The sequence below is a fragment of the Oncorhynchus tshawytscha genome, linkage group LG04 (assembly GCF_018296145.1).
Source record: "Oncorhynchus tshawytscha isolate Ot180627B linkage group LG04, Otsh_v2.0, whole genome shotgun sequence".
NCBI lineage: Eukaryota > Metazoa > Chordata > Actinopteri > Salmoniformes > Salmonidae > Oncorhynchus > Oncorhynchus tshawytscha.
Window position 1 is genome coordinate 19,291,145 of NC_056432.1, and position 13,095 is coordinate 19,304,239.

Below are 13,095 nucleotides of genomic sequence, written 5' to 3' on the forward strand. Positions count from 1 at the left end.
CAGAGATCCTTGATGAAAACCTGCTCCAGAGCCCTCAGGACCTCAGACTGGGGCCAAGGTTCACCTTCCAACAGGACAATGACCCTAAGCACACAGCCAAGACAACACAGGAGTGGCTTCGGGACAAGTCTCTGAATGTCCTTGAGTGGCCCAGCCAGAGCCCGGACTTGAACCCGATCAAACATCTCTGGAGAGAACTGAAAATAGCTGAGCAGAAATTATCCCCATCCAACCTGACGGAGCTTGAGTGTGGATCTGCAGAGAAGAATGGGAGAAACTCTACAAATACAGGTGTGCCAAGCTTGTAGCATCCTACCTAAAAAGCCTAGAGGATGTAATCGCTGCCAAAGGTGCTTCAACAAAGTACTGAGTAAAGTAGGGTGGCTGTAAATGAATGTTTTTACTATTGTAAAAACTATTTAATCCATTTTTGAAAAAGGCTGTAACGTAAAACAAAATTTGGAAAAAGTCAAGGGGTCTGAATACTTTCCGAATGCACTGTAGCATGCAAATAAAACAGTTAAACCCACAGAGATGTTCCAAAATGGTACCCTATTAATTCAGAAGGCCTGTGTAGTATGTATGTGTGTGTGTGTGTGTGTGTGTGTGTGTGTGTGTGTGTGTGTGTGTGTGTGTGTGTGTGTGTGTGTGTGTGTGTGTGTGTGTGTGTGTGTGTGTGTAGGTGCGTGCGTGCGTGCGTGCGTGCGTGTGTGTGTGGTGGACGTGTTTAGCTATTCTTTTGGGGACCAAAAGTCCCCACAACAAGTTCCCACTTGTTGGTCCCCACAAGGTCAAATGCTATTTCTAGGGGGCTTAGTGTTAAGTTTAGAATTAGGGTTAGAATTAGGTTTAGAGTTAAGGTTAGGAGCTAGGGTTCGTTTTTGGGTCAGGGTTAGGAGCTAGAGTTAAGGTTAAGGTTAGATTTTGGGGTTAGGGTTAAGGTTAAGGTTAGGGTAAGAGTACGGGCTAGGGTTAGGGGTCAAGGAATATAGTATTTTGAATGAGACTGAATTGTGTGTCCCCACAAGGTCAGCTGTTCAAGACTGTGTGTGTGTGTGGTCTAACTTGACTATCCTTTTGGGTGTCAAAAGTCTTCACAAGGACAGTAAAACCCAACAAGATAGTAAAACAAGAAAAAGTGGGGATTAGAGTTCAATTTAGGGTTAGAATTAGGGTTAGGTGTTATGTTTCTAATTTGTTTTAGGGTAGGGGTTTCGGGTTAATATTAGGGTTAAGTTTAGGGTTAAGAGTTAGGGAAAATATGATTTTGGATTAGGGTTGGAATAGGATTACATTTTTTGGTCCCCATAGTTAAACCAACATGTGCGTGTGCGTGTGCGTGTGTGAACGTGTGTGTCTGTTAGCGGGCATGTTTGGGTATCTTTGCTTATGTGTGTATGTGTGTGTCTGTTAGCGGGCATGTTTGGGTATCTTTGCTTATGTGTGTATGTGTGTGTCTGTTAGCGGGCATGTTTGGGTATCTTTGCTTATGTGTGTATGTGTGTGTCTGTCAGCGGGCATGTTTGGGTATCTTTGCTTATGTGTGTATGTGTGTGTCTGTCAGCGGGCATGTTTGGGTATCTTTGCTTATGTGTGTATGTGTGTGTCTGTTAGCGGGCATGTTTGGGTATCTTTGCTTATGTGTGTATGTGTGTGTCTGTCAGCGGGCATGTTTGGGTATCTTTGCTTATGTGTGTATGTGTGTGTCTGTTAGCGGGCATGTTTGGGTATCTTTGCTTATGTGTGTATGTGTGTGTCTGTCAGCGGGCATGTTTGGGTATCTTTGCTTATGTGTGTATGTGTGTGTCTGTTAGCGGGCATGTTTGGGTATCTTTGCTTATGTGTGTATGTGTGTGTCTGTTAGCGGGCATGTTTGGGTATCTTTGCTTATGTGTGTATGTGTGTGTCTGTTAGCGGGCATGTTTGGGTATCTTTGCTTATGTGTGTATGTGTGTGTCGTTTATTTTATTTGTGTGTGTGGGTTATGTTTTCATGTGCCACTTAGAAATCTGACGTCTGTCCAGGCACAAGGGACTTCGGGAGATGCCTTCAAGACCGGCCACTAGGTGAGAGCTATTACCATCAAGTAGGCTTTCCATGTTGTTCTCTGGAGGGGGATGGCGGATGGCCATAAACCGTGAGCTTAGGCTCTGAGGGTCTCTTGTTCAATCCCAGTAATAGGCACACATTTTTTTTTTACCCTATCCCAAACCTTAATGATCTGCAGATGGACTCCCCCCACCAGCCATGAGTAATCTGATGAATAGTTGTGGATTACAGTTAATTCATATACATTTTTTAAATTGCAGAAGAGATGCTGGTGATGAGGAGGATGATTGTTATCATTACCATAATCATTACACTTCGTCTACACGTGTCTGTGTGTGTGTCTGTGTGTTTGTGTATGTCTGTGTGTGTGTGTTTGTGTATGTCTGTGTGCGTGTGTTTGTGTATGTCTGTGTGTGTGTCTGTGTGTGTGTGTTTGTGTATGTCTGTGTGTGTGTGTGTCTGTGTGTTTGTGTATGTCTGTGTGTGTGTGTTTGTGTATGTCTGTGTGCGTGTGTTTATGTTTGTGTATGTCTGTGTGCGTGTGTTTGTGTATGTCTGTGTGTGTGTGTTTGTGTATGTCTGTGTGTGTGTCTGTGTGTGTGTGTTTGTGTATGTCTGTGTGTGTGTCTGTGTGTGTGTGTTTGTGTATGTCTGTGTGTGTGTGTGTGTCTGTGTGTTTGTGTATGTCTGTGTGTGTGTGTTTGTGTATGTCTGTGTGCGTGTGTTTGTGTTTGTGTATGTCTGTGTGCGTGTGTTTGTGTATGTCTGTGTGTGTGTGTTTGTGTATGTCTGTGTGCGTGTGTTGTGTTGCGTGGCTGCGTAAATACTGTATACCCGCTCGTAGAGGTTTATAAACTCATATTCATTTGCATTTTGTCTAGACATGACATCACAATTATCCTTTTGTTTTCCATAAACAATATGTATTGACCTTGCGTCAGTGGGGACGGCATCTCTACTTACGCTTTCAGACCGTCCGATAACAACACAGATAAAACCCCTTTTGTTTTAAGAGAGGGGGGACAGGAATCAAAGACTCATTTCCCATCTCCTCCTCCTCTCTCATTCCATAGACGAGGTTGAGACACGGAATGAAACATAATTATGAATGCATGGATAATGTGATAATGTGGATAGACAACAGGGAGGAATGTCGTAAGCAGAGGGATGCTGCTACAAGGTCAAGGTTAGGCCATAGTGCCCATGGGGTAAGTCATCAATGCTTTAGTAGTGGCTTTTGAAACAACAAAAAACGTCCTCTTGCAGCATGCAGACTGAGCCTCTCTATCTCTCTGTCCAGTTACAACAATACAGCGATCTCAGAAACAACAGGGAGGAACAACACAGCCAGTTATAGGTTTCCCTATGTAGTCTTGCACAGCTCCACTCATGCTTACTTAGATGCTTCAATAACTTGTGTAACAATGACTTCAAGCATGGCTTTGGAAAGAACGCATAGATATACGCCACATGTTATATTGGTCATATATTGTACACAACATATGTCATATATGTAACATGTATAAACCGGGTAGTTTGGATCCTGGTTGCTAATAGGCAGAAACAGCATTCCAGTCATATGTGTCAGATGATATACCACGGGTACGAACCAAAAATACTTGTTTAATGTTCTATCTGAAGTATCACTGCACTGTTCTTGATCTGCCATGGCAAATGACAAAAGAAAAGCAATAAAGCTTTTATTAACACACTATTTACCCGTGCATCTAACCTAGTATTTGGTTTACAACAGTGGGGGTTTGTATTAATCTTGCTGTCTTCCGCTGTGACCTCGGCAACATTGTTTCAATTTAGAAATGTAATCTCCCATTTACCATAGCGACTGAACGCTGTCCTGACAAGACAACAACTTTTCTGAGCCAGGTGAAATCAAGTACCAGTATCATTATTATTGATATATTCAAATAAATGTCAATAGAAAATAGCTAACAGAAAACGAAAATGAAGCTAGTTTGCTATCATTCCAGCTGACGAGTTTGACATGATTTTGTTAGCTGTAGATGGCTAGCTAACAAGGTAGAAGAAGGTTAGCCAGTCTGCATAGCAACCATTCATGTTTATAGACCCTAGGGTCAAACTCAAGCAATGTCTTTGTGCTACCACTTAACTCCAGCACTTGATTTTGACTTCCAAGATAACAAGGCTGGTTTTCTCCTCAGCGGAGATACACAATAGAAGACATGATCATAGAGAGATTGTTAACACTCAATCTCACTGGATGAATATAATTTGGAGTGGGAGACATTAAGCCTTGTTAAACATCGTTAATGTTACTATAGGACATCCCTGCCAAACTCAGGTTGACGCGTGAGACTATGGGAGGGAGTCTCGTTGGACATTGAGAGGCGCTGGGAGAGATGAGGCTGTCACTTCAGCTGTCTGTCTGTCCATGGCGAGGGTGGGCGCGAGGACAAGACTGGGCGCCCCTAACGAGCAGGTCCCTAAAAGCCAGCCGATTACCCCAATTAAGCAGCATTCCCATCATTCCCACCATCCAACAGTTCCCATCACCGGCCCGGTAGCCTGTCTGAATCAGTTTACTTGGACCACACTGACAAACCCAGCGCACCCCCCCAACATAGATACGCAAACTCATTCCCAACACACAAACTCAAGCCCCATCACAAACCCCCACCGTCCCACATATACACATCACCCCCAGACACCCCCACCCTCCATCAGATAGAGGACATACACATGCCCCCCCCACACACACACTGCCCTCCTAAAACACACACAGACACGACAGCTCCTGTAACTCCTCCCATGAAGCAACCCTACTCATTAGAGGCATTGATTTCATGCACCGGGCCAGTCACTCTGTCTGAAGGACATCCTCATACACAGCCTACACAGGAACAGTGTGGACACACACACATTCACACGCACACATGCAGCGCGCTCCTCTAGTCCCATCCTGTGTCTGGCTGTCACAGCCCCATGGTTGGGCCTTCTGCTCATTCTGACAAGCCCTCTCTGGGCAGATCATATTTAGACAGATTAGAGAACCCACGTCCAGCTGTCTACATCAGCAAAACACTGCCTCTCTGATCTTTTAACCTGATATGCTCTCTCTCTCTATGTCTCTCTCTCTCTCTCTCTCTCTCTATGTCTCTCTCTCTCTCTGTGTCTCTCTCTCTCTATGTCTCTCTATGTCTCTCTCTCTCTCTATGTCTCTCTCTCTATGTCTCTCTCTCTCTCTTTATTTGTGTGTACTTTGTTACTGTAAGAATGATATTTTGTGCTGGATGTTTGTTGACTGCTGTCAGAAGTTTTTGCTGCTGAATTAGATTAGGTCAGGTGTTTCTGAGCATGACTGTGTAAGCCTTTTGTCCTCCTTGAAGAACATATACACTTATCCATGTATAGAGCGAGAGATTGCAAAATAACAACACTTCCATTAATGATAACATGAATCAAAGCAATAACGTGCATCTGCCTGTGTGTGAGTGTGCATGCGTGTCTGTATCAGTCTGTTTGTGTGTGTATGCCTAATGCTTGCCTGCAACCACATAAATATCCATTCAATCCTAATAAAACTTGTGTCCGAACCCACACACATGCTGGAAATGTAAAGTAAATATTTCATTATCTCTGCTTTATTTACATACAGTGGGGCAAAAAAGTATTTAGTAGTCACCAATTGTGCAAGTTCTCCTACTTAAAAAGATGAGAGAGGCCTGTAATTTTCATCATAGGTACACTTCAACTATGACAGACAAAATGAGAAAAAAAATCCAGAAAATCACATTGTAGGATTTTTAATGAATTTATTTGCAAATTATGGTGGAAAATAAGTAAGTTTGGGCCTGATTTTCTTCAGCAGGGACAGGGAAGATGGTTCAAATTGATGGGAAGATGGATGGAGCCAAATACAGGACCATTCTGGAAGAAAACCTGATGGAGTCTGCAAAAGACCTGAGACTGGGACGGAGATTTGTCTTCCAACAAGACAATGACCCAAAACATAAAGCAAAATCTACAATGGAATGGTTCAAAAATAAACATATCCAGGTGTTAGAATGGCCAAGTCAAAGTCCAGACCTGAATCCAATCGAGAATCTGTGGAAAGAACTGAAAACTGCTGTTCACAAATGCTCTCCATCCAACCTCACTGAGCTCGAGCTGTTTTGCAAGGAGGAATGGGAAAAAATGTCAGTCTCTCGATGTGCAAAACTGATAGAGACATACCCCAAGCGACTTACAGCTGTAATCGCAGCAAAAGGTGGCACTACAAAGTATTAACTTAAGGGGGCTGAATAATTTTGCACGCCCAATTTTTCAGTTTTTGATTTGTTAAAAAAGTTTGAAATATCCAATAAATGTCGTTCCACTTCATGATTGTGTCCCACTTGTTGTTGATTCTTCACAAAAAAATACAGTTTTATATCTTTATGTTTGAAGCATGAAATGTGGCAAAAGGTCGCAAAGTTCAAGGGGGCCGAATACTTTCGCAAGGCACTGTATGTATAGCAGGTGAAGAGATAGGGGGAGGAGGGAAGCGTATAGGCCCCACGCTGACGAGACAGATTGCAGAGCAACAGGTCTGTATAGTTTTGAGACCATTGAAAAGACGATAACATGAAACCAACATAGTCCTATGTAATGCACCATATGCATTTCTCTGTGGACAATGTATTTGGCAGTTTGTTTTCTTTCTTACCGTGTTGTCGTTGAACTCACATGAGTTTTATCCAGGAAGACCCAACTGACTTCTCATCAGGCAGAACATGGCAGAGTTTTCCTTTTCAATGAGGTGAGAGGGATGGAATGTGGTGAAAGAAGCAGAGGAGGGAAGGACAAGTGGTCTGCATCCACCAGTGCTGATAAGAGAGAGACCTCCCACTGCAGGTGCCAGACTGGCAGGATATTCTCTGCAGAGGGGAGACCCTCCTGCCACAGTTACCATTGTTGTGACTGATGTATGGATCTCTGTGAAGATCTCAATTGCATACACCTCGTGTCCTCTCTCCTCCCTCCTCGTCTGATTCTCAAAACCCATTGGAGGAGAAGGTCAAAGGGGAGGGACCTCTGGCTTTCTCATCTAATGGGTTTTGAGAAGGAGATGAGGAGAGAGAACACGATGAGTATCCAATTCCCTATGTTGTCCTGACACATTTAGTCACACGGTTATAGACTGACAGTTATAGTCAGTTATTTACTTTTAGGATAGAACAACTGTCTGATTATGGAATAAAGCTGGAAGATCTGTGGTGAAGCAAAAAAATGAGTTTGACAGAAACCAGTATAGCAATAATGCAATATAAAGAAATCGGTATTGCAATATATAAAAAACAGTATTGCAGTATATAGAAACCAATATTGCTAGTAAATGACAATTCAACTGTTTTGTGTCTTTCTCTGAATTCCTTGACTGTCGTCATCCAGAGTAGGTTCAGGAGGAAGGGATGCCCGTTTCACACAGTAACAATTAAGATGGGACACAGAGGTGGTCAATAACACCAGCTTTATATGCGTATCACATAGACGTTCAGGGAAAGGACAGGCCCCATCAGGCCCTATTATGGTTCCAATCAGACCCCATTCAGGCCCCATGCAGCCTGTGCCAAACTGCAAGCTATACAAATACACCCCAAAACAATAGTAAACAGACCAAATAAAAAACATTTATTTAAAACGTAGGAACAGAACGACAGAGAGAGGGTTCTCTGACTGTTGCATCATCTACCATCGGGGAAGGAACAGGGAACAGGGAGGTAGAGATTGCAACATGTTTTAATCTAAGCAAACAAAAGTGTTGCCTCGGAGTCCCCCGAGGGGGAAGAGGTGTCGTCTTTTTGTGCAGCTATTGTCTCGCGGACGGCAGAATGGCCTGCTGGGTAACCTGAGCTGGGAGGTAAGGGGCGAGCCGGATCATCAGGTGTTGACCTTTTGTTTGATTTAGAATAATAAGAGACATGGACACCTCTCCAGGTCTGATCCTATCCCAGCACAATGCCACTTTGTTTCCTTCCCCTTCTCCTCTTCATCATCCTCACCATCATCATCTCCTTCCCAAGTGTTTATCAATCCAAAGCTTAAATGTGTTCTTCTGATTAATAAAAACAAACATTCACATTGGGACCAGACTATCTTTAGATTTCCCTGTATGAACTCTGAAAGGTGTTACAACATCCACGTCAATCCAAATCAAATCCAATCCAATTTTATTCGTCACATACACATGCTTATCAGATGTTAATGCGAGCCTAGCGAAATGCTTGTGCTTCTAGTTCCGACCATGTGGTAATATCTGACAAGTAATCTAACCTAACAATTTCACAACAACTACCTTAAACACACAAGTGTAAAGGAATGAATAAGAATATGTACATAAAAATATATGAATGAGTGATGGCCGAACGGCATAGGCAAGATGCCGTAGATGGTTTTAAGTACAATCCATGTCCTTTCTATTAAAATGAGTTACTCTGCTTTGGATTGCGTTGTCGATTCATGTCTTTATTATTTATACAACAGGCTGGGGTAAGGTTATGTCATGGAGGGGCAGCTATGATGGCGGGGACTATTTAATAACTCTTAGCAGGGGATGATGATGACTTGAGGAAGTCAATGAGGTGGAGACCATGTGACTGGGGATGATACAGAGTGTGTGTGTGTGTGTGTGTGTGTGTGTGTGTGTGTCTGTGTGCGTTTGTGTGTCAGTGTGTGTGTGCGTCTGTGGGTTTGTGCATGTGTGCGTGCGTGCATGCGTGTGTGCGTGCCTGCGTGTGTCTTGTGTGTGCAGGCTCAGGGTGACCTGGAGACCAGGATGCCCTTCTCTCTCTGAAACAGCAGCAATATATAATACTGTATGTGTTGTATTATTATTAGTTTTACAGATCCACTCAATATAGGTCTATCTGACACACATACACACACACATTGTCTGTAGAATGTAGAGGGAAGCGTTTTAGTTCTATATATTTACATGCATTAGATGCAGTATCAACGGGTTGGGAGATGGAAAGCTCAGGAGAAAGGGTGCTGCAGCCAAATCCAGAGCCACTACAATACCATCAAATGGGGAGGAAGGGTAGCCTAGTGGTTAGAGCGTCTGCCTAATAACTGAAAGGTTGCAAGTTCAAGTCCCCGAGCTGACAAGGTACAAATCTGTTGTTCTACCCACTGTTCCTAGGCTGTCATTGAAAATAAGAATTTGTTCTTAACTGACTTGCCTAGTTAAATAAAGGTACTAAAAATCCCACCAGTCTCCTCTGGGTTTACAGGTGTGACTTATTTGCATGTTTTAGCTAACTAGCAGTTCTATTGGTTAATCGACAGATCATGTGACTTTAAGTCAGTGTATTTAAACCCCCTTGTCTTTGTCTTCCAGGCGTCTGCACACAGGAAGTGTATGGAGGAACCAAGGTTGTGGTCGGGATCCCCTGCTCAAACGTAACATGCATCAAATAATAGTTGTATGCCACGTCATCGACTGTTCTGTCAGGCACCAGATTGCTATAACATAAGATGTGGTTTACCTGATACATAAAATACCTATCCAGACGTTGTAAGATCTGGCATGCACCTGGGCTGAGGAACGCACCCTTTGTCTTTGTCTCAGCGTGTAGTGCAGTGTTTCCCAAACTCGGTCCTGCCCCCCCTAACACTACACAGCTGATTCAAATAATTAACTAATCAAGTGTTGATCATTTGAATCAGCTGTGTATTATTTTGGCAAAAACCGAGTTTGGAAAACGCTGATGTAGCCGCTTAGCTTGGTGGTTGTGCTAAATTGGTATGTGCTAAATTGAGAACTTGAAAAAATGGAAGCCTGCATCCTGGACTGCACCACTTCCTGTGCCCCTTTTTGTTTGGTTTGGTTTCTATGTCTGTCATTTCAACTAGCATGGTTTTTCAACTTAAAAGTAACAGAATGCCAGTTATGGAACATTTGTCAAATCTAACTATCAGAAAGCCATGCCCTATTAAAATATGTTTGTTGAAACTGTTGTCTTCCTCTACTTTACCTGCTCAACTCAGACCTAAAATAATGTCACTTTTCCACCTCGTGACAGGACGGCCACAAACAGCCAGCATACAGAGCATACAGCACACCATGGCAAATGGTCTATTAGCATTGAATGATGCAACTGCTGGTTTTATTTGTTTCACATTCATCATGAACACGATTAGATGGCTACTGTAAATAACATCACAATGAGTTGGAGCTATAAAGGATGAACCTTTATATCCCTCAAATTTGAATCAGAGACTGATTTAGACCTGGGACAGCATGTGGGTGCAATTCATTATCAGGTTGAACATAAAACCAGCAGTACTCCGGTCCTCGTAGGGTAAGATTTGAATACTCCTGCTATATATTATACATATTATGGACCTTGCTGTGGACTTTCTAAAGCTAGAAAAGTATCGCATTTACCTTACAATATAATTGACACGATTTTAAGGGCTCTTGTATTGTTACCCCTTGATAAGGTGTATTACTCTGAAAAACAATATAATTATTGTAACGGCGTTCTTCTATCTCCTCCTCTGATGAAGAGGTAGAACAAGGATCGGACCAAAATGCAGCGTGATGATGATTCATAATATAATTTTAATGAAGGAAAAAACAATACAAGCGGAAACTACAAAATAATGAAAAGTGAAAACCGAAACAGCCCTATCTGGTGCAAACACATAGACAGGAACAATCACCCACAAAATACACAGTAAAACCCAGGCTACCTAAATATGGTTCCCAATCAGAGACAACGAGAATCACCTGACTCTGATTGAAAACCGCCTCAGGCAGCCAAGCCTATGCTAGACACACCCCTAATCAGCCACAATCCCAATGCCTACAAAAACCCCATTACGACAACACAATAAACCCATGTCACACCCTGGCCTGAACAAATAATTAAAGAAAACACAAAATACTAAGACCAAGGCGTGACAGAACCACCCCCCCAAGGTGCGGACTCCCGGACGCACCTCAAAACCATAGGGAGGGTCCGGGTGGGCGTCTGTCCATGGTGGCGGCTCCGGCTCGGGACGTGGACCCCACTCCATAAATGTCTTAGTTCCTCCCCCTTGCATCCTGGGATAGTCCACCCTCGCCGCCGACCATGACCTCGTAGTCCTCACCCAGAACCCCACTGGACTGAGGGGCAGCTCGGGACTGAGGGGAAGCTCGGGACTGAGGGGCAGCTCGGGACTGAGGGGCAGCTCGGGACTGAGGGGCAGCTCGGGACTGAGGGGCAGCTCGGGACTGAGGGGCAGCCCGGGACTGACTGAGGGGAAGCCCGGGACTGAGGGGAAGCCGGGACTGAGGGGAAGCCGGGACTGAGGGGAAGCCCGGGACTGAGGGGAAGCCCAGTACTGAGAGGAAGCCCAGTACTGAGAGGAAGCCCAGTACTGAGATGAAGCTCAGGCAGGTAGTTGGCTCCGGCAGATCCTGGCTGGCTGGCGGATCTGGAAGAGTCTGGTTGACTGGCAGATCTGGAAGAGTCTGGTTGACTGGCAGATCTGGAAGATCATGGCTGACTGGAGGATCTAGCTGCTCTGGCTGCTCCATGCAGACTGACAGCTCTGGCTGCTCCATGTAGATTGGCAACTCTGGCTGCTCCATGCAGATTGACAGCTCTGGCTTCTCCATGCAGACTGGTAGCTTTGTGCAGACTGACAGCTCTGGCCTCTCCATGCAAACTGGCAGCTCAGGCTGCTCCATGCAGACTGACAGCTCTGGCTGCTCCATGCAGACTGGTAGCTTTGTGCAGACTGACAGCTCTGGCTGCTCCATGCAAACTGGCAGCTCAGGCTGCTCCATGCAGACTGACAGCTCAGGCTGCTCCATGCAGACTGGCAGCTCTGGCTGCTCCATGCAGACTGACAGTTCAGGCTGCTCCATGCAGGCTGACAGCTCTGGCTGCTCCATGCAGGCTGACAGCTCTGGCTGCTCCATGCAGACTGGCAGCTCTGGCTGCTCTATGCAGACTGGCAGCTCCATGCAGACTGGCAGCTCCATGCAGACTGGCAGCTCTGGCTGCTCCATGCAACCTGGCAGCTCTGGCTGCTCCATGCAGACTGACAGCTCTGGCCGCTCCATGCAGACTGGCAGCTCTGGCTGCTCCATGCAGACTGGCAGCTCTGGCTGCATTGAACAGGCAGGAGGCTCCGGCAGCGCTGTAGAGGAGGAAGGCTCTGGAAGCGCTGAACAGACGGGAGACTCCGACAGCGCAGGAGAGGAGGAAAACGCTGGCTGTGCTGAACAGGCGGGAGACTCCGACAGCGCTAGAGAGAAGGATGGCTCTGGCTGTGCTGAACAGGCGGGAGGCTCCGGCAGCGCTAGAGGGAAGGAAGGCTCTGGCTGTGCTGAACAGGCGAGGCGCACTGAAGGCCTGGTGCGTGGTGCTGGAACTGGTGGTACTGGATCGAGGACACGCACAGGAAGCCTGGTGCGGGGAGCTGCCACCGGAGGACTGGTGTGTAGAGGTGGCTCTGGATAGACCGGTCCGTGCAGGCGCACTGGAGCTCTTGAGCACCAAGCCTGCCCAACTTTACCTGGCTCGATGCCCACTCTAGCCCGGCCAATACGAAGAGCTGGTATGAACCGCACCGGGCTATGCACCCGCACTGGAGACACCGTGTGCTCCATAGCATAACACGGTGCCTGCCCGGTCTCTCTAGCCCCCCGGTAAGCACAGGGAGTTTGCGCAGGTCTCCTACCTGGCATCGCCATACTCCCTGTGAGCCCCCCCCCAATACATTTTTGGGGGTGACTATCAGGCTTCCATCCGCGTCGCCGTGCTGCCTCTTCATACCAGCGCCTCTCCGCTCTCGCTGCCTCCAGTTCTTCTTTGGGGCGTTGATATTCACCAGGCTGTGCCCATGGTCCTTTTCCGTCCAATATCTCTTCCCAAGTCCAGAAGTCCTTTGATCGCTGCTCCTCACGATTAACAGGGAGAGTTGGCTCAGGTCTGACTCCTGACTCTGCCACTCTCTCCCTGAGCCCCCCCCCCAATAAATTGTTGGGGCTGACTTTCGGGTTTCTTTCTGCGCCACCGTGTCTTTCTC